Source organism: Staurois parvus, unplaced genomic scaffold (genome assembly GCF_062004578.1).
Source record: "Staurois parvus isolate SC_StPar_1 unplaced genomic scaffold, SC_StPar_1.0 ptg000662l, whole genome shotgun sequence".
Lineage (NCBI taxonomy): Eukaryota > Metazoa > Chordata > Amphibia > Anura > Ranidae > Staurois > Staurois parvus.
This window is the reverse complement of record NW_028318458.1, coordinates 1,834,726-1,854,205: the sequence shown is the minus strand read 5'-3', so window position 1 is coordinate 1,854,205 and position 19,480 is coordinate 1,834,726. Positions and strand designations below refer to the sequence as shown.

General features: G+C 41.5%; 4 non-coding genes across 4 annotated transcripts; 2 read left to right on the top strand and 2 right to left on the bottom strand.

The window, feature by feature from the left end:
- The first annotated feature begins 3,967 nt into the window (after positions 1-3,967).
- TRNAH-GUG (transfer RNA histidin (anticodon GUG)) lies at positions 3,968-4,039 on the top strand. The gene has a single exon. It is a non-coding gene; the product is annotated as a tRNA-His (tRNA).
- Positions 4,040-10,384: 6,345 nt separating this feature from the next.
- On the top strand, positions 10,385-10,456 carry TRNAE-UUC (transfer RNA glutamic acid (anticodon UUC)). Its single transcript has one exon. It is a non-coding gene; the product is annotated as a tRNA-Glu (tRNA).
- A 303-nt stretch (positions 10,457-10,759) lies between these two features.
- TRNAM-CAU (transfer RNA methionine (anticodon CAU)) lies at positions 10,760-10,832 on the bottom strand. The gene has a single exon. It is a non-coding gene; the product is annotated as a tRNA-Met (tRNA).
- Positions 10,833-16,151: 5,319 nt separating this feature from the next.
- TRNAK-UUU (transfer RNA lysine (anticodon UUU)) lies at positions 16,152-16,224 on the bottom strand. The gene has a single exon. It is a non-coding gene; the product is annotated as a tRNA-Lys (tRNA).
- Between the last annotated feature and the right edge of the window lie 3,256 nt (positions 16,225-19,480).

Genomic DNA, 19,480 nt, shown 5'->3' with positions numbered 1-19,480 from the left:
TGGTTAGGTGTCCTGCTGCTGCTGCCCCCTCCCGTTGCAGGTACCATGTGACCTGCTGTGACCAATCACAGCAGGTCACATGACAGTTGTATACAATGGATGGCTTCATTCATGATGCCATCCATTGTATACTAGTGCCTAGCTGTGAATGGTCACAGCTAATCACATGCACATGTCATGTGATTAGCTGTGACCAAATCACAGCTAAGCACAAAAAAAAAAAAAGCTGAATGAATCGATTTCATTCAGCTAAATGCTTGCTTAGAGCAAAGTAATTCTTTGCTATAAGCAAATTGTGTAAAAAAAAAAAAAAAAAAAAAAAAAAATACTGATCACTTCCCCAAAGTAGTACAATGTTACTATGGTAACATTGTACTACTTTGGTCATAGTAAAATATGAAAAAAAAATCTTAAAAAAAATAAATAAAAATGTAATAAAAAATTAAATATAATAAAAAAAAAAAAAAAAAATTAAAAAAAAAAAATTTTTTTTTTTTTCATACTGTCACCAGTCAGTGTTCACCGCCATGCCAGTTATATGATGATGCTGTACTGCACTGGTGACAGTATGTAAAAAAAAAAAATAGTGAAAATATTTTTTTAATTTTTTAATTTTCCGAAAAATTATGACAAAAAAATACAACTTCAAAAAACTCGCCATGCCTCTTATGAAGTACGTCGGACTGTCTACTCTGCAAAAAGGGGTCATTTGGGGATATCTGTACTATTCTGACATTCTTGGACCTCAAGAAGTACTTCAGGATTGATCAATATTCAGATCTATACCATAGTTTGTGAACTCTATAACTTTCCTACAAACTAAAAAATACATCCTAATTTGGGTTATTTTCACCAAAGACATGTAGCAGAATATATCTCGGCCTAAATTTATGAAGAACAATTATTTACTTGTAAACTTTTATAACAGAAACAAAGAAAAATGTGTTTTTTTTCAAAATTTTTGGTCTTTTTTTGTTAATTTAGCAAAAAATAAAAACCCCAGCGGTGATTAAATACCACCAAAAGAAAGCTCTAGTTGTGTGAAGAAAATGATAAAATTTTAGTTTGGGTACAATGTTGTATGACCGCGCAATTGTCATTCAAAGTGTGAGAGCGCTGAAACCTGAAAAATGGCCTGGACAGGAAGGTGTAAAATTGCACGGTATTGAAACGGTTAAAGTAAAAAATAAATACATAAATAAAAAATCCTTATAAATATCATGCCTGGGGTTGTCCCCTTAAACTACCTGCAAAGTTGCACATCTGTACAATGTATAAAATCTGCAGCAGGACTGACATTTTTTTTAAAGAGTGTGTGGGGTTCCCCCTAAAAGCATACCAAGCCCTTTAGGTCTGATAGGACTTTTAACAGGAACCCCATCCCCATAAAATGATGGGAAAAAAGCGTGGGGTCCCCCCTAAATTCCTACCAGATCCTTGATCCGAGCACAGGCCTGGCAGTCAAACTTATGTTCGACTCGAACATCGAGCCCAACACTAATTAAGGGTAACAGGTGTACTTGCACCCTTCTATAGTGAGAGGACAGGGTTATCCATTCCTTCAGCATATTGGCTCTTGCAAATCAATTGACCAGGAGCAAAGGCTAAGCAGTGCATTATGAATTGTACCTTATTTTTGGTATAAACTCAACCACCAATAGTTTAGAATTTGGCCCTTTTGTAAATCCTAGGAAGCCACCTCAAACCCAAGACTACAGTCATTCAAGTTAAAATGACCCCAGTCCATACTTGTCACCATTTCACTGGATTTGTCAGATGCCTTTCCATTTATATACTGATTCACAGGAACTCTCAGGGATTCCTCCAGTTTCCCATTGGTGGGCTGCATCTGTAGTTTGTATCCTTGCCTTCTGGATTCTCAACTACACCAAGAACATTTTCCAAGGTGCTGTTATGGGTCATCCATTGTTGTAAGAGAAGGGGTTTAGAGCATTTTATTACCTGAATGACATGCTCCTCTTTGCTCAAGTTCTTCTCAAAATGGAACCTCTAATGACATGGGTGCAATCACACTTGCAAAATCTGATCTAGCAGATCTCCTCAGCAGTGAAATGATAGTTCAGAATGAATGGTCCTTAAAGGAAACCATGTTCTACTCCATAACGTTTAATGGGGTACCCCAGAAGTAGACCTCATGGAACTTTGGTTGTAGCTTCTGATGCTTCTAGATCTCAGCATTGAACTGCCCTTTGGAGATGCCTTCAGAATCAAACCTACTACCCCAAAACCAAAATGTTTAAAAATAATCAGAGAGACTCTGCTAAAATCAAGGGTGCTAACAACCAATGCAATTTATCACAGAATACAGTCCTGATGGCAAAGAGATTGAGATGAGTAAATTAGCCAGCAAAAGGCTGTACACTGGTAGTAGGTGGGTGTTCGCTGTTCTTGTGTAACATTGAGCATGCACACAGGTGTAAACCCCTGAATCAGTACCAGAAAAAACTCTGCAGCATCCCCTAAGAAGTAGAAACCTTGGGGCCCCCCTTGCAGGTTTGTGGAGGTTGCTCGTGCACTTACTCTAGTGGGATAACATTGTACTTAGTAGTGTTGACCGCTAGATGGAGAAAACCATCAATACTTTACATTACACTTATGTAGGGTGCACCAAAATGTTTTTACAACCTGACAGCTGAAAGAAGATGAGCTTTTAAGAGACAAGTAATGTGAACCCGATGCCTATGGTTTATGTACTTTAAGTTGTTATTGGGTACTTTACAGAAATATAGTATTATCTCTAGAGTCTGTATTGCAAAGTTGAGGGGAAAGTTCAGGTTTAAAATATAAATTGTTATATCATTAAAGAGTCTTTAACCACTTGTCGCCCTGCCACACTCCCCTCACACAGATAACCCTTCCCTGCAAAATAAAGTTAACCCCTTCCTCCCCATTGCCATTAGTACAGTGTCAGTTCTTTTTTTTTGCACTGATCACTGTATTAGTGTTTTTGGGGATGTCAGTGACCCCAAGTCAGTACCACCCTAATGTCAGAATGTCCACCGCAGTCCCGCAGTCCCGCCATAAGTCACTGGTTGCTGCCATAAGTCACTGATCGCCGCCATTATTCACTGATCGCCGCCATTATTAGTATAAAAAAACCCCTAAAAATCCCAGTATCTTTCCCGCCATTTGTAAACGCTATAACTTTCACGTAAACCAATTAATTTACACGTATTTGTTTTTTTTTTTAGCAAAGACATGTCGCAGAATGCATTTTGGCAGAAATTTATGACTAAACTTGATTTTTGCATTTTTTTACTGGACATGTTTTATAGCAAAAAGTCCGAAATATTGTTTTTTTTTCCTCAAAATTGTCAGCCTTTTTTTTTATAGCGCAAAAAATAAAAACTGCACAGGCAATCAAATACCACCAAAAGAAAGCTCAATTTATGGGGAAAAAAAGGAAGTGAATTTCATTTATGTACCGTATTGCATGACCTCGCAATTGTCCGTTAAACTAGCGCAGCGCTGTATAGCAGAAAAATGGCGTAAATTGCAGTATTTCTACCATAGTTTGTAGACGCTATAACTTCCACACAAAGCAATCAATATATACTAATTGGGATTTTTTTTACCAAAAACATGTAGCAGAATACATTTTGGCCTAAATTTATAACTAACTTTGAGTTTACTATATATTTTTTATAGCTGAAATTAAAAAATATTGTTTTTCTTCAAAATGTTTGGCTTTTTTTTTGTTTATAGCGTAAAAAATAAAAAGCGCACAGGTGATCAAATTACACCGAAAGAAAGCTCTATTTGTGTGAAAAAAAGGACGTAAATTTTGTTTGGGTGCAGCATTGCATGACCGCGCAATTATCAGTTGAATTAGTGCAGCGCCGAGTAGCAAAAAGAGGCCTGTTCATTAAGGGGGGTAAATCCTCTGGAGGTCAAGTGGTTAAAGAGCCGTTACTGTCAGCTTCATAACCAGCAAGCTAAGCAGCTAGCCGTGATCGTATAGTGGTTAGTACTCTGCGTTGTGGCCGCAGCAACCCCGGTTCGAATCCGGGTCACGGCAGTTTTAGTTAGCCAATGCTCTATTTTTCTTCCTCCCAACAAAAGATTAGCAGTTATTGACTGTTAGAGTTAATTCATTTATTGACATAAAACTTTTTTCACAGTTAGTACAGTGCGCCTCTAACCTAACCCCAATGTGATCTGTCTACATCATTTCCTTCACCAGAATCTCATTATTGGTAACAAATATATTTGCTTGGACCTTTTTGTAGTGAAGGGACTGAGTTATCTAGTCTTTCAGATTACAAATATATAAGTGTTAAGAAATTGTGCGCTGCCAAATAATTAAATAAATAGTGAAACAATTGTGAATACGAGCTGCTGCAAACACATAAAGTGTGTGTTCATCACATGTGAAATAATAAACCAGTGTGTAGTGCTGCGATCTTCAAAAACACTAAACATAACATACATATAAATCCAAAAAACATGTAAAAAAACTCAATATAAGTCCAAAAGAAGGAAAATCTCTTCAACAATGTTAGTGGGAAGAACGTATTCCTACTGGAGAGTAGGCCCACTATCCTGGTGCAGTAAATCTATAAATGATGTGCATCACCATGGTGACCATATGAAATAGGTGGACCCTCACCTTCACATATGGACCAGTATAGAAAACAGGTCAAACAGGCATCTCCTGGGGTGAAATGGTGGCCTCTCCTCTATGGATAATCCACCTTTCATATATGGTCACTGTATCCTCCAAGTAAACAGAGCCAGCTATACCGTTAAAGGGTTTACTTGGAGGATACAGTGACCATAAATGCTTATTGTTATGTTTCCTGCAGCAGAATGGATAGATATACAACATCATTATTATTATTATTATACAGGATTTATATAGCGCCGACAGTTTGCTCAGCGCTTTACATTATGGTGGGAGACAGTACACAAGACAGTACAATAACAATACAATTCAATACACAAGGGATTACAGGGGCCCTGCTCCTTGGAGCTTACAATCTAGGAGGGAGGGGATAGTGGAACAGCAGGAAATAGCTGTGGGGGATGGAGTGGTAGGAAGAGTGGAGGAGTTCAGTAATTAACTGAGGACGGGGTAGGCTTCTCTAAAGAGATAGGTTTTCAGGGTGCACCTAAAGGTGAGCAGAGTAGGTGATAGGCTGGTGGATTGGGGTAGGGAGTTCCAGAGGATGGGGGAAGCCCTGAAGAAGTCCTGGAGACGAGCATGGGAGGAGGAGACCAGGGAGCTAGAGAGTAGGAGTTCTTGTGAGGAGCGGAGAGTACGTTTTGGGTGGTATTTAGAGACAAGATCGGTGATGTAGTTTGGGGCAGTATTATGAACAGCTTTATACGTCAGTGTTAGCGTTTTAAATTTTATCCGTTGGGCAATCGAGAGCCAGTGGAGGGATTGGCAGAGAGGGGTGGCAGAAACGGAGCGGTTAGTAAGGTGGTCTTGAATCATGAATAGACCCTTCGGTTGAGGTATTATTTCCCACCCCATCATCAGTTTTTATTTAAAGCCATAACCAGTAACTGTGCTAGTCTTTATTCCAAACAGGCCGGGGTTTCCGAAGCTTCTAGATCTCAGCATGGAAGTATCCCTTGAAGATCCCACTATAATCAAGTCTGCTCTCCCAAAAACAGTTTTTTTTTATACCTGCACACAGAAGTTTGACCTTATAGCAAAGAGAGGAGGACATTAACCAGTATGGGATATTCTGAAGGTGTCATTGACACTTTCCTAAAATAAAGTAAGACATCAACCAATGCAACATATTACAGAATATGGCTACATTTACTAGAGTTTATCAAAAACAAACTCTAATGAGCGCAAGAAATTACCCATTATAGGATGTTCCAAAAGAGTCGTTGAGACTCTGCTTAAATCAAGGAAGACGTCAAACAACGCAACATATCACAGAATACAGTCCTGATGGCAAATAGATTGAGAGGAGGAAACTAACCAGTATGGGATGTTCCAAAGGTGTCAATGAGACTTTCCTATAGTCAAGTAAGACATCCACTAATGCAACATATTACTGAATATGGCTACATTTTCTACTCATTTAATTCTTTCAGTATGAGAGTAAATCAACTTTTCGACTTTTCCCATTCTGGTCTATGCCAAGGACTAGCTCTTTAAGAGTTCAAGTATCAGCCATCTGGGTGCCATTTGGCACACAGACAGAGATCTTGCACCCTTTAAAAAGATTTAGGTGTTGATCACTGAGAGGAAAAGTCAAGGAGCAACATCAAGAACCATTTCTGCCTGGCAAGTTAAAACCATGATGAATTCTTACAGGTTAAAAGACCTACCAGTTCTGGAAGCAATCCTGAGTGCACCCCACCAGGGGCATGACTACACTATGGGCAGCAACATGGTTCATGGTACACACCTTTATGAGCCCTGTCAGGTTAGTTCCAGCCTGTTTTACCATTCTTGATTTTTGAAAGGTCAGTTCTAGATAATTCTACACGTAATAAAAATTCAGGGAACTGTATCCCTTCATTTCTGTCTGATATTTAAATCCCATTGTATACTGACATGAAGCACCAGGAAGATGGGCAATATCTTAGGTATATATCCCTAAGTCTTCCTTTCCTGGTGAAGGTTTGAACATTGCATTCTGATCCTACAGAAATTCTTCAGAATGAAAACACAAATGTTTATGTACACTTACACATATGCATGATCCAATTAAACTGATGGGGGGTCCAGTGAGCTGAATATAGCTAGATTTCCAAAGTACAATGAATCCATCAATGACCAATCCCAGGGCATTTTCTCTCTAAAGAATGCTGCTCTGTCCAGAAGTTCTCTGAGCTCAAGCCTGGTTGATGATGCACCGACAGGGTGCCTGGGCTCACATGAAGTGGGTTGGATGATGCTGGGTGTCATTTAACCTAGAAAAACAGATTCACATTGTCTGCTGCTTCTGATGTTTTTGCAATCTTATCCTCTCTTTTCATCCTTGATCACCTTCTGTTGTAATGAAGAAAAAGAGACTTTCTATGTGCCTCATCCAAAATATATAGAACAAAGGTAGAAGCTGGTTAACGATAACCAGCCTATCTCTGATAGAGGACTATATAAGCACAGCATAAGAGACCAGTCAAAGTTCCAAAACACATCAAATTTATTATACATTTCTATGTAAAACATTATTAAAAACAGCATAGAGCTCTCTCTACACAGTGGGGGCGAAAGCCCACGATATAAATCTGAATAGCTCTGGAAGCTGACTTAACCACATGTAAAGAATAGAATATTGAGAGTCCTCTTTAGTACTGTTTTACATATCTTCGACATATGATGGCCTTCCTTCCTCTTGGTCTTTGACCATCAGGCCGATATGTTGACATCCATTCTTTTATATTGTAAAGCGCTGAGCAAACTATTGGTGCTATATAAATCCTGTATAATAATAATAGTAGGTGGTTTGTATATTTTACACTTTCTAGCACCCTCCTTTACTATTGTAGGCTATTGTGCTACATATCTTTCATGTGTTTACACATTTAGATTTCTGTCCTGACCGCCTCCCTTTCTCCTGGGTGGGTTTGTTGGGTCCCTGATGCCCCTGTGCCTACCCTGGGACCGTTGATTGAGTGCCCTGCCATATAGATCAGACTGTGTGAGCATGCATTTTTTCGTCTACTGTGATTTGTTTATTATTTTTATAATTTTGTATGATAACTAATATGTTGTTGTTTTACATAGTTATGCCCTCATCATTTACCCGGGTCCTGAAGAAGCAGAACACTGGCGAAACGTGTTGACCTTCACACACTGGAAGAATGCAATGTATCCATATTGGACTTTCACCATTCTATTCTTTACATGTGGTTGAGTCAGCTTCCAGAGTTATTCAGATTTATATGGAGGGCTTTTCCCCATTGTATAGGGGAGCTTTATGCTGTTTGTAATCATCTTTATATAGAATTGTATAATAAAATTGATGTTTTACAGAATTTTGACTGGTCTCTTATGCTGCGCTTATACAGTCCTGTGTTTGAGGTAGGCTCGTTATTATTAAGGGTGGCTCCTTGGCTTGAAGGGTCCTACAGAGCCTTATCAAAGGCACAGGTAACTGGATAGCAGCAGGCGCATTAAGACACACCTGAAAACCTCTGAAAGTGGCTTTTCATGGGCTACATGTCTGTATCGGGGCCAGGGGTGGACTGACAATTCATGGGGCCCCTGGGCAATAGGGGTGTCCTTGGCCAAACTCAAAAAAGCCTATGAAAAAGGTACCAGGGGCATCTCATGGGGCTCCCTACTGACCCCGGGCCCTCGGGCAGTGCCCGAGTTTACAGATGGTCAGTCCGCCCCTGATTGGGGCTATGAATTATGGGATGAGTTTACTGCTATAAAGTGATGAGTGTGCACTCCTCAACCGGAAGTTTGATATATTTGTGCCTAAATCTAGTGGTTGAAAGTGAAAACTATACTTGAAAAGGAACACTCTGTTACATGATTTCGACAAATTGGATTGGTAAAGACCTGTCTGACATTGGCCTTAGTACAGATTATTCACTAACTCACCTCTAGATTGACTGTATGGCACAAAAGCATTATGGTGTCCATGGGATATCCTCAACTCCTTCTTCCTACAAATAATAGGATCTATAACTGCATAAATCAATTTATTATAAATGACGTTGGCATAGAGTAATGAAGATCTAAGCAGGATACCAAAAAATGACAACATGCGCAGTGATAACTAGATGATCATGATTATTTCATCTATTGTGTAGTGACCGACAACATTTTTGGGAATAGCTGTATGTCTCAAGACAAAGGTTTATGCTATCTTCTGTAACAAGACTCCAAATCGCGGGATGCCCAAAAACAGTTCCAGAACCATTTTTGGTTGTCATGCACCCCACGATTTTTTTTGAGCAATCGCAGCGCATTTGTTGCATGGGAAAATGCGCTGCGATCGCAGCAAACATGCCCTGTGTTTTCAGGTGCCATTGAAATGAATGGCACCTGAACACGCGAATGTACGTTTTCACATTCATACAGCACATTTTCGAATCTTGGGGCAAAACCGCTGGGATTCCGCCCATGATTTGAAACACCCTAGTGAGAATGGAGCCTAATGCAGGCCATAGACGGGTCAAAAAATGGCCGTTTTTTTTTTAAAAAAAAAAGAAAAATCGGTCGTTCAATAAGCCGACATTACCACCAAAGGTAAAAATTGGCCGATTTTCGTCCCATCTACGGCCGGCATTTAATGATTTCTGTCCCTTGCAGAGAGCTCCGCTATTATATTTGACATGAAAAAGTATTGCGGTTGCAACAATGTATCCATTTGTATCCATTTCAGATACAGATGTTTTTATTCGGATACAAATAGATACATTGTTGCAACCGCAATACTTTTTTATGTCAAATATAATAGCGGACTGGAATTCTTATTGTTTTTTTCTTCTTCTTCTTCTTCTTCTCTTTTTCTTCTTCTTCTTCTTTTTCTTCTTCTTCCTCTTCTTCTTCTTTTCTTCCTCTTTTTTTTCTTCTTCTTCTTGCAGGCCACGGCTCATGCGCAGATTTTTTAATCGGTAAAAAGATCAGCTGATTTGCCCATCATTGCTGGGAAAATTGGCCGATCGGCAAAATCAGCCGATTTTTTTCCAACTTCACCGATAAAAAATATGTGCTAAAACCCCGAAAAACGGTCAACTAATTAACCTAATAACGGTGCGAAAATCGGCAGATTTTTTTTTTGGCCGAAAAATCTGCAGATTTTCGACCCGTCTATGGCCTGCATTAGAGGTGCTTTTGAGAAGAAAAAAATTCAAAATACTAATATCAACTTACAAAGCCATCCACAACTCTGCCCCCAGCTACATCACCAGCCTGGTCTTAAAATATCAACCAAACCGCTCTCTTCGATCCTCCCAAGACCTTCTGCTCTCTAGTTCCCGTGTCACCTCCTCCCATGCTCGCCTCCAGGACTTCTCCTGAGCTTCTCCCAACGTATGGAACTCCCTACCCCAATCTGTCCGGCTGTCTCCTAATCTATCCACCTTTAGACGATCCCTGAAAACCTTTCTCTATAAAGAAGCCTACCCTGCTTCTACCTAGTAAACTGTTATTTATTTCCTCCATCAGCTCATCCCCCACTGCTATTACCTTTTGTATCACTGAATCCTTCCTCCTAGATTGTGAGGTCTAACGAGCCGAGTCCTCTGTTTCCTCTTGTACCACATTGTATTGTAACTGTAATGTTTACCTTCATTTTGTAAAGCGCTGCTCAGACTTTGCTAAAAAACATACGACTTATGTTCATAAATCCCCTAGGCATGAAGTTTACAGCCATGTAGTGGCTCAAACACTGAAATGCTCACCTGAACTTGAGACTGCCATCTATATCAGATCTCCCATATGGTCTAGCGGTTAGGATTCCTGGTTTTCACCCAGGCGGCCCGGGTTCGACTCCCGGTATGGGAAGAGCAGAATTTTTTCTCCAATTACTTTAATTATTCACTTTTTTTATTATTATGTACATATTCTTATGCTCATTAAAATGTATAATTCCTTTGAGATCAATCATCTATAAGTCATGGTGTTAACGCTCTGATGATTTATTTCAAATTGTGTTTCTGAGAAAAAAGGAAAGAAATAATGAAGGTATGTTAAGTGTAGGAGAATGCAGTTTCCGTTTACATTACATTTACCAGTAAGAAATATGTGTAAAGGAAACGCTTAAAAATAGGTGACAGTAAACTGCTGAGATAAAAAAAAAAGCACATGTGCCCCGTGTGAGGATCGAACTCACGACCTTCAGATTATGAGACTGACGCGCTACCTACTGCGCTAACGAGGCAGCTCTGCTTCCTGCTATCCTACAGCCATCCCCAGCTATATTAGTAGCCATTCCTGTGTTTCTCTTGATGTCTATAGTGTACATGTTCTCTGAAATCAACTATTCTGTTTTCTGTGATCCACTAACATTCCTCATCTGCTGCCTACCTATTAATGCTCCCAACCTCTTAGTCCAGGGGTGGGCAACTGTGGCCCTCCAGCTGGTGGTGAACTACAAGTCCCATCATGCCTCTGCCTTTGGGAGTCATGCTTCTAACTGTTAGTTTTGCAATGCCTCATGGGACTTGTAGTTCTACAACAGCTGGAGGGCCACAGTTGTCCACCCCTGCCTTAGTCTGTTCCAGTAAATCTTTTCCCCAAATTTCTGTGCAGTGTATACCTTTTAGCTTGTTTATTTACCTCTTTCAGCCTGCTTTCTGTGTCCTTCAGCCCGGGTTCACAGTAATGCAGTGCGGAATTCGCAGCGTTTTCTGTGCGAATTCCACACCCCATCAGAATTGTGCCCCGTTCATGCGAACCATTGCGGGAGTGTATGTTAAGTGGAAAGCGGTCCACAAAACGCAGTGCGATGTGCAGAGTCGGAACGCATAGGTGTGAATGCCCGTGCGATCAGATTTTAGTGCAGACCAGAAAAAGGGTCCTTCACGTTTTTGGTGCGGGTGAGGTGCAAATAGAGCCATAAAAAATGTATGGCTCCAATCGCACCGCACACAAATCGCATGTGATTTTCACGGGAATGCGGTGAGGTTCCTGTGCAAATCACATGTGATTGTACCGCACCGCATTTATGTGAACTGCGGGTGTGTATGTTAACAACACTCTGAAATCAGTCCGGTGCGATGTGCAGAATTGGATCACATAGGTGTGATTACCCATTCGATCCGATTCTAGTGCGGACCAAAAAAAGAGTCCGTCACATTTTTGGTGCGGGTGCGGTTAGAGCAGTGTTTCTCAACTCCAGTCCTCATGGACCCCCAACAGGTCATGTTTTCAGGATTTCCCTCAGATGAAACAGCTGTGGTAATTACTAAGGCAGTGAAACTGATCAAATCACCTGTGCAAAATAATGGAAATCCTGAAAACATGACCTGTTGGGGGTCCATGAGGACTGGAGTTTAGAAACACTGGGTTAGAGCCATACAAAATGTATGGCTCCAGTCGCATCACACACAAATCACATGTGATTCGCACAGGAATGCGGTGTGGTTCCTGTGCGAATCACATGCGATATACCGCACCGCATGTATGTTAACCTAGGCTTAACTCTTTCACCACTAGCAGAACATCTTTGTCTGTTAACCGTGTCTCAGTCTAACAAACTACGTGCCATCTCCTAGGCACAGGGGCGGACTGACAACTCATGGGGCCCCCAGGCAATAGGGGATCATGGGGCCCCTGTGTCCTTGCCCAAACTCAAAAAAGCCTATGAAAAAGGTCCCAGGGGCATCTCATTGGGCCCCCTACTGACCCCGGGCCCTCGGGCAGTGCCTGAGTTTCCAAATGGTCAGTCCGCCCCTGCCTAGGCATCCTCAAAGGTACCTGCGAGTCCAGCTTTCCATAGCCGATGCTGCCGATGGAAGTCATCTATCATAAACGATTTCACAAACATTTTAAGGTCACTTGCACATGGACACCTAAAAAATGCCATGTTTGTTGGCATTTGGGCATTTTTTTTATTGATCTAAATGCAGCCTATTGTTTTTAATGAGCTTCTACACACAGGCATGTAAACTTCAAAAAAAAAGTACAGAAATCTGCTGTTGCACAGGATTTTGCTCGCATACACACAAATAGGCGCATATACACTCACCGGCCGCTTTATTAGGTACACCTGTTCAATTGCTTAGTAACACAAATTGCTATTCAGCCAATCACATGGCAGCAACTCAATGCATTTAGGCATCTAGACGTGGTGAAGACAACTTACTGTAGCTCAAGCCAAGTATCAGAAAGGGGATTTAAGTGAATTTGAACATGGCATGGTTGTTGGTGCCAGACGGGCTAGTTTGAGTATTTCAAACACTGCTGATCTACTGGGATTTTCACACACAACCATCGCTAGGGTTTACAGAGAATGGTCTGAAAAAGAGAAAATATCCAATGAGCGGCAGATGTGTGGAGGAAAATGCCTTGATGATATCAGAGGTCAGAGGAGAATGAGCAGACTGGTTCCAGAAGATAGAAAGGCAACAGTAACTCATGTCATTATGGACCAAAATCTCTGAGGAATGTTTCCAACACCTTGGTGAATCTATGCCACGAAGAATGAAGGAAGTTCTGAAGGCAAAATGGGATCCAACCCGATACTAGCAAGGTGTACCTAATAAAGTGGCCGGTGAGTGTACATGTGTACGACACAACCCAAGGAAAGCTAGAAGAATTTTCACACCCATCCTCACGTTTTTGCCTGGGAATTTTTTTGCCCGGAATCTGAAATGTTCATATGCAAGTTCTGATTCCTGCTAGGTGCGGCTGCTGGCCCCATTCACTATAATGACTAGTTGCTGGCAGTCGCAGGTATTTGCAGCTGTCGGCACAGCTAGAGATTACCTGTTGGACACACATAACTGCATCCAGAAGAGATCACCGCCGATAATCGCTGGCTGTGCCGAAAGATGTAAAAGCTGCTGCCGCTGGCGACCTGCCATTATACACTCTTCTGCTCAGTGATAGTAGAAACCTTTGTCTTAGGACACACAGCTATTCCCTGAGATATGTTGTTGTCACTTGAATAGGCTACTGTGCCCCGTGACATGCAGGAAACCGAAGATCCCAGTGCGGTGCGATTTCCTGAGCATGCCATTAAGATTTATGGCACCCATCTGCCGGGTCATTCATTACCCTGTGTGGGTGGGTGCAGCTGCAGGAATTTGTGCACCACCCACATAGATATGAATCTAGCCGTAAGAAGGACTTTATTAACCACTTGCCTACCGGACACTTTTACTCCCTTCCTGCCAAGGCCAATTTTCCACCTGGTGTCCTGTACACCCTGACCTTGAATATTGTGTCCACCTGGTGTCTTGCACACCCTGACCCTGAATATTGTGTCCACCTGGTGTCCTGCACACCCTGACCATTGTGTCCACCTGGTGTCCTGCACACCCTGACCCTGAATATTGTGTCCACCTGGCGTCCTGCACACCCTGACCCTGAATATTGTGTCCACCTGGCGTCCTGCACACCCTGACCATTGTGTCCACCTGGTGTCCTGCACACCCTGACCCTGAATATTGTGTCCACCTGGCGTCCTGCACACCCTGACCCTGAATATTGTGTCCACCTGGCGTCCTGCACACCCTGACCCTGAATATTGTGTCCACCCGGTGTCCTGCACACCCTGACCATTGTGTCCACCCGGTGTCCTGCACATCCTGACCATTGTGTCCACCCGATATCCTGCACACCCTGATCATTGTGTCCACCTGGCGTCCTGCACACCCTGACCATTGTGTCCACCCGGTGTCCTGCACACCCTGATCATTGTATCCACCCGATATCCTGCACACCCTGATCATTGTGTCCACCTGGCGTCCTGCACACCCTGACCATTGTGTCCACCTGGTGTCCTGCGTACCCTGACCATTGTGTCCACCTGATGTCCTGCACACCCTGACCTTTGTGTCCACCTGATGTCCTGCACACCCTGACCTTTGTGTCCACCTGGTGTCCTGCGCACCCTGACCATTGTGTCCACCTGGTGTCCTGCACACCCTGACCCTGAATATTGTGTCCACCTGGAGCCCCACACTCTTTGACCTTTGTGTCCACCCAGTGTCCTGCACACCCTGACTATTGTGTCTACCTGGTGCCCTGCAGACCCTGACCATTGTGTCCATCCGGTGTCCTGCACACCCTGACAATTGTGTCCACCTGTTGTCCTGCACACCCTGACCCTTGTGTCCACCTGGTGTCCTGCACACCCTGACCCTTGTGTCCACAAGGTGTCCTCCATTGTGTTTGCTTGGCATTCTGCACACCCTGACTCTGAATATTGTGTCCACCTGGAGCCCCACACACCCTGACCTTTGTGTCCACCCAGTGTCCTGCACACCCCGACCTTTGTGTCCACCCAGTGTCCTGCACACCCTGACCTTTGTGTCCACCCAGTGTCCTGCACACCCTGACTATTGTGTCCACCTGGTGTCCTGCACACCCTGACCATTGTGTTCGCTTGGCATCCCGGCCACCCTGACCCTGACTATTGTGTCAACATGATGCCCTGCATACTGGAACACAGTAAAATGCATCAAAAACGCACCGTAATACACTGGAACACACCAAAAATGCACTGGAATGCATATGTCCCTGTTTAAATTGAAGAAAAAGAGAGGAGAAAAATGAACTGGAATGCATAAAACATGCACTGGAACGCACCAAAAACACACTGGAATGCATATGTCCCTATTTAAATTGAAGAAAAAGAGAGGGGAAAAAATAACTGGAATGCATCAAAAACGCACCGGAATGAGCCAAAAACGCACATGCAAAAAACGCATCCGGAACACATCTGGACTGTATTTCTATAGTGTGAACTGGCCCTTAGAGGCTCACACAGGGGGTGAAGAGGCGACATATACCCTGCTCCCTGCTTGTCATAAGAGTTCTGAAGAGAGAATCAATGCAGATTGCTCTTTCGGGGTCAAGACAAGTGTAGGAGTGCCCTTAGTACATTCAAGGTAAAACTTTGTTTGCAGGATCTTGGGATTATCGTGTATGAAGTTGCATGTACTGTGTTTGATCATTTTTGCATATTTAACAAAACAAATGCCAGATCCAGCATTGACAATAGGCACAACAGCATGGCCAGTGTCCTCTTTCCCAGCATTCTAGTGAGCTAGGTTGGACGTTGTACAAGTCACAGAGGCAGTGCAGGGCATATTGAGGTTCAGTTCAAACTACATACGTTTCCGTTTTTTTTTTCTGCATCCAAAACGCACAGAAAGTAGGTTACATGGTTGTCAATGCCATTGTTCACATCAGTGCTTGCACTTCCAGTGCGTTCCAGATGCAGAAAAAAAGTAGAACAGGCTGCATTTTTTCTGTAAAGAACTGTACCGGAATGCGGTAAAACGCATCAAAAACGCACCGGAACGCACATGTCCTTATTTAAATTGAAGAAAAAGAGAGGGGACAAAATGAACTGGAATGCAGAAAAAACGAACTGGAATGTGTCAAAAACACTTAAAAAATGCACCGGAACGAGCCAAAAACGCATGCCGGACTGCGTTTCTAGAGAGTGAACCAGCCCTGAAGAATGGCTGACTTCTATCGAAATAGTCTATCATAAAGCACAGCAAAGTTTGAGAAAAGATCTACACGCCCGAACAGGGACTTGAACCCTGGACCCTCAGATTAAAAGTCTGATGCTCTACCGACTGAGCTATCCGGGCGCTCTGTGTGAGAGCGAAACTACACATGTGAAATGGGAGACTCATACTACCATGAAACTTTCCCTTCCTATGACATGAGTTGTGTACAGTTTATACACTCACAGAGGTAACAGCTGGACTTCTGATAGGTCACTATGAGCTGCAACTTCAAAATCATTAACATTTAATAAACAAAAAAGAAACAACCATCTGCATGTTTCTTAGGCTATAATGCCACAAATATCGCTACAATTGATACCTTTTATTACACTTTTATTGTTACTTTATATTTTTATTGTATGATTCTGTACAGAGCACTGAACTAGGGAAAAAATCAAGTCAAAGTCTACCAAATGGGAAAAAGAAATCTTTCACTGTTGTATTACTTTACTCCCGTATGAAATATATCTGTCCTATTCACAGAAGATGGGAAAATGGCGGTTTTTAAAGTCATGCTCCAAATTTGCGCAGCAGTCTAAGGCTCCATGCACACGGGGCGATTAATAACACTGGTAAAGTTAGCTGTGTAAAGTCACGTTAAAAAGGCATGTTTTTTGCGTTTTTGCAGTGTTTTTCCACATTTGCGTTTTTAGCGTTATTTTTTACCAAAAATAATATTTTTTTTAGCTCAAAGAAAGTCCAAAAACGCTGGTTTGCCGCGTTTTTCAGCGTTAGAGCATTTTTACAGCTAAAAACCTCCTCTAGAAACCACTAATTCTGGGATTTTTTATGGGTTTTTTTTTTGTAGCCAAAAAACGCCCCTGCCAAAAAAATGCTAAGACTACGTCCTCATGCACACGGGACGTTTTTACAGCGGCTGTTTTTGGCTTTCGGCGTTTTTTTTTCTACAGCCAGTAAACCCCTCAGCATGTTATTCTATGTGTCCATGCACACATAGACTGCAATCAGCGTTTTTTTGGCTGGGGCATTCTTTGGATGGAAGAAAACACAGAACTAGTGGGTTTCTAGGGGAGTTTTTTAGCTGTAAAAATGCTCTAACACTAAAAAACGCGGCAAACCAGCGTTTTTGGATTTTTGTTAGGAAAAAAATTATTATTTTTGGTAAAAAAAAATGCTAAAAACTGCAAATGTGGAAAAATGCTGCAAGACACTAATGCAAAAACGCTTTAACGCTATAAAACGCGGCAAACCAGCGTTTTTGGATTTTTTTTAGCAAACAAAATATTATTTTTGTTAAAAAAAAAATTTAAAACCGCAAATGTGGAAAAACGCTGCAAAACGCTAATGCAAAAACGCTACAAAATGCTGAAAAATTAGCATTTTTTTAATGTGACTTTACACAGCTAACTCTACCAGCGTTATTAAAATGTCCCGTGTGCATGGAGCTGCTGTGCAAATTTGAAACATTTTTTTTGCTAAAAAAACCCGCTAAAAACACAAATGCAGAAAAACATGGTCAAATTCTAATGCAAAAATGCTAAAAAACACTGAAAAACTTGCAATTTTAACGTGACTTTACACAGCTAATGCTACCAGCATTATTAAAACGCCCCGTGTGCATGGGGTCTGAATCTATAATGTAAAGCGCTGAGCAAACCATTGGCGCTATATAAATCCTGTATAATAATAATAATAATAATAATAATAATGTGTAAGAGCAAGAAACACTCGCCCACCGTGGGGCTCGAACCCACAACTAGCCGGGCAAGTTGCAAAAGAAAGAACACCCCAGCCTCTACTAGTGGACAATGTATCAGAAAAACATTAGTAAAAGAACAACTCCAGGAAAATTAGAAAATTCTCCCTTACAGTGAGGTTGCACAAAAGAGCTCGACATTTATAAAATATATAAAAATAGAGCCAGGCTGTTATAAAAAAAAAACTAAATTAAATTAACTACTTACAGCTAAGCTGGAAAATTTCAAATAAATAGAGTACAGCTAAAGTTTTATCAAATGAATGAAGTGGAGCAGGGATTTTATAAAATAAATAATGTAGAACTGGGTATTCATAAAAATAAATACAGGGGGTATAGAACCCCCCAACCCCCCCAACACTTTAAAATAATCACATTTTGTTCCTTTTCAGCCAGAAATGAAGACAGACACGGTTTGTGTTTTATCCAACAGTATTTACTGTATTTAGATGTCTCAATGCTAGTCTGTAGATCAAGATATTGTCATGTATGAAGTGTACCTATTCATATGCAAACCAGATTTAAAAAAAAAAAAAATTCTAGGCTAATTATAAAATAAATAAATACATTATGGTGGGTTTTTATTTAAAAAAAAAAAAAAAGTAGAGCTGAACTTTTATAAAATAAAGTGGAGATGGCTGGGCTTTTATAAAATAAAGAAAGCAGAATAAATAAACGAAAAATAATTAAGATTCAAACAAATAAACAGATAAATAAATAAGAGCTGGGTATTTTAAAGTAGAGCTATGCTTTAAAAAAAAAAAAATTAATAAATACATAATTAAATTACATACTTAAAATAGATAGGATGATGTGATTGATGGTGGATTTACACAGTGAGAGTTTTTTTTGCTTTTTTTCTTAATGAAAGGACCAGTAAATAAATAGGGGTGGGTGACATCACTGGCTGCTAAAGACATGGAGGGTGTTGGAACCCTTGGAACACATTGATGCTTCTCCTCAACATGCTCAGCCACCTCCAGTGGCGGAACCCTTGGAGTTCTCTCTCCCTGGTTGAGAAACCTTCTTTATATTTATTGCTCTGTTGTTCCAGGATGAGAGCCTTGCTAGACTAGAGTAAGGTCTCACACAGTACAGAATGGGCCTTTAAAGTAATTCTCAAGGCAGAAGGTTTTTTACGTTAATGCATTCTATGCAGGGGTGGACTGACCAATCGAGCACTTGGGCAGTGCCCGAGGGCCCGGGGTCAGTAGGGGGTCCCATGAAATGCCTCTGGTACCTTTTTATAGGCTTTTTTGAGTGTGGGCAAGGATACAGGGGCTCCATGATCCCCTATTGCCTGGGGGCCCCATGAGTTGTCAGTCCGCCCCTGATTCTATGCATTAAGATAAAAAAAACATCAGGGTATAGCTCCCACCCAGCACCCCCTTATACTTACCTGAACCCCATCTCGATCCAGCGATGTGCATGAGAGCAGCAGCTTTCCCGGGTCTCTCTCTTTTCATTGGCTCACGCAGAAGCGGGAGCCATTGAATCCTTCTGTTGTCAATCACAGTCAGTGAGCCAATGAGGAGAGAATGGGGGGGCGGGGCCGAGCCATGAAATGCAAATTAAAAAAACAAATGAAAGAACAAAAAGAGGGCGCACCGGCCTAGTGCA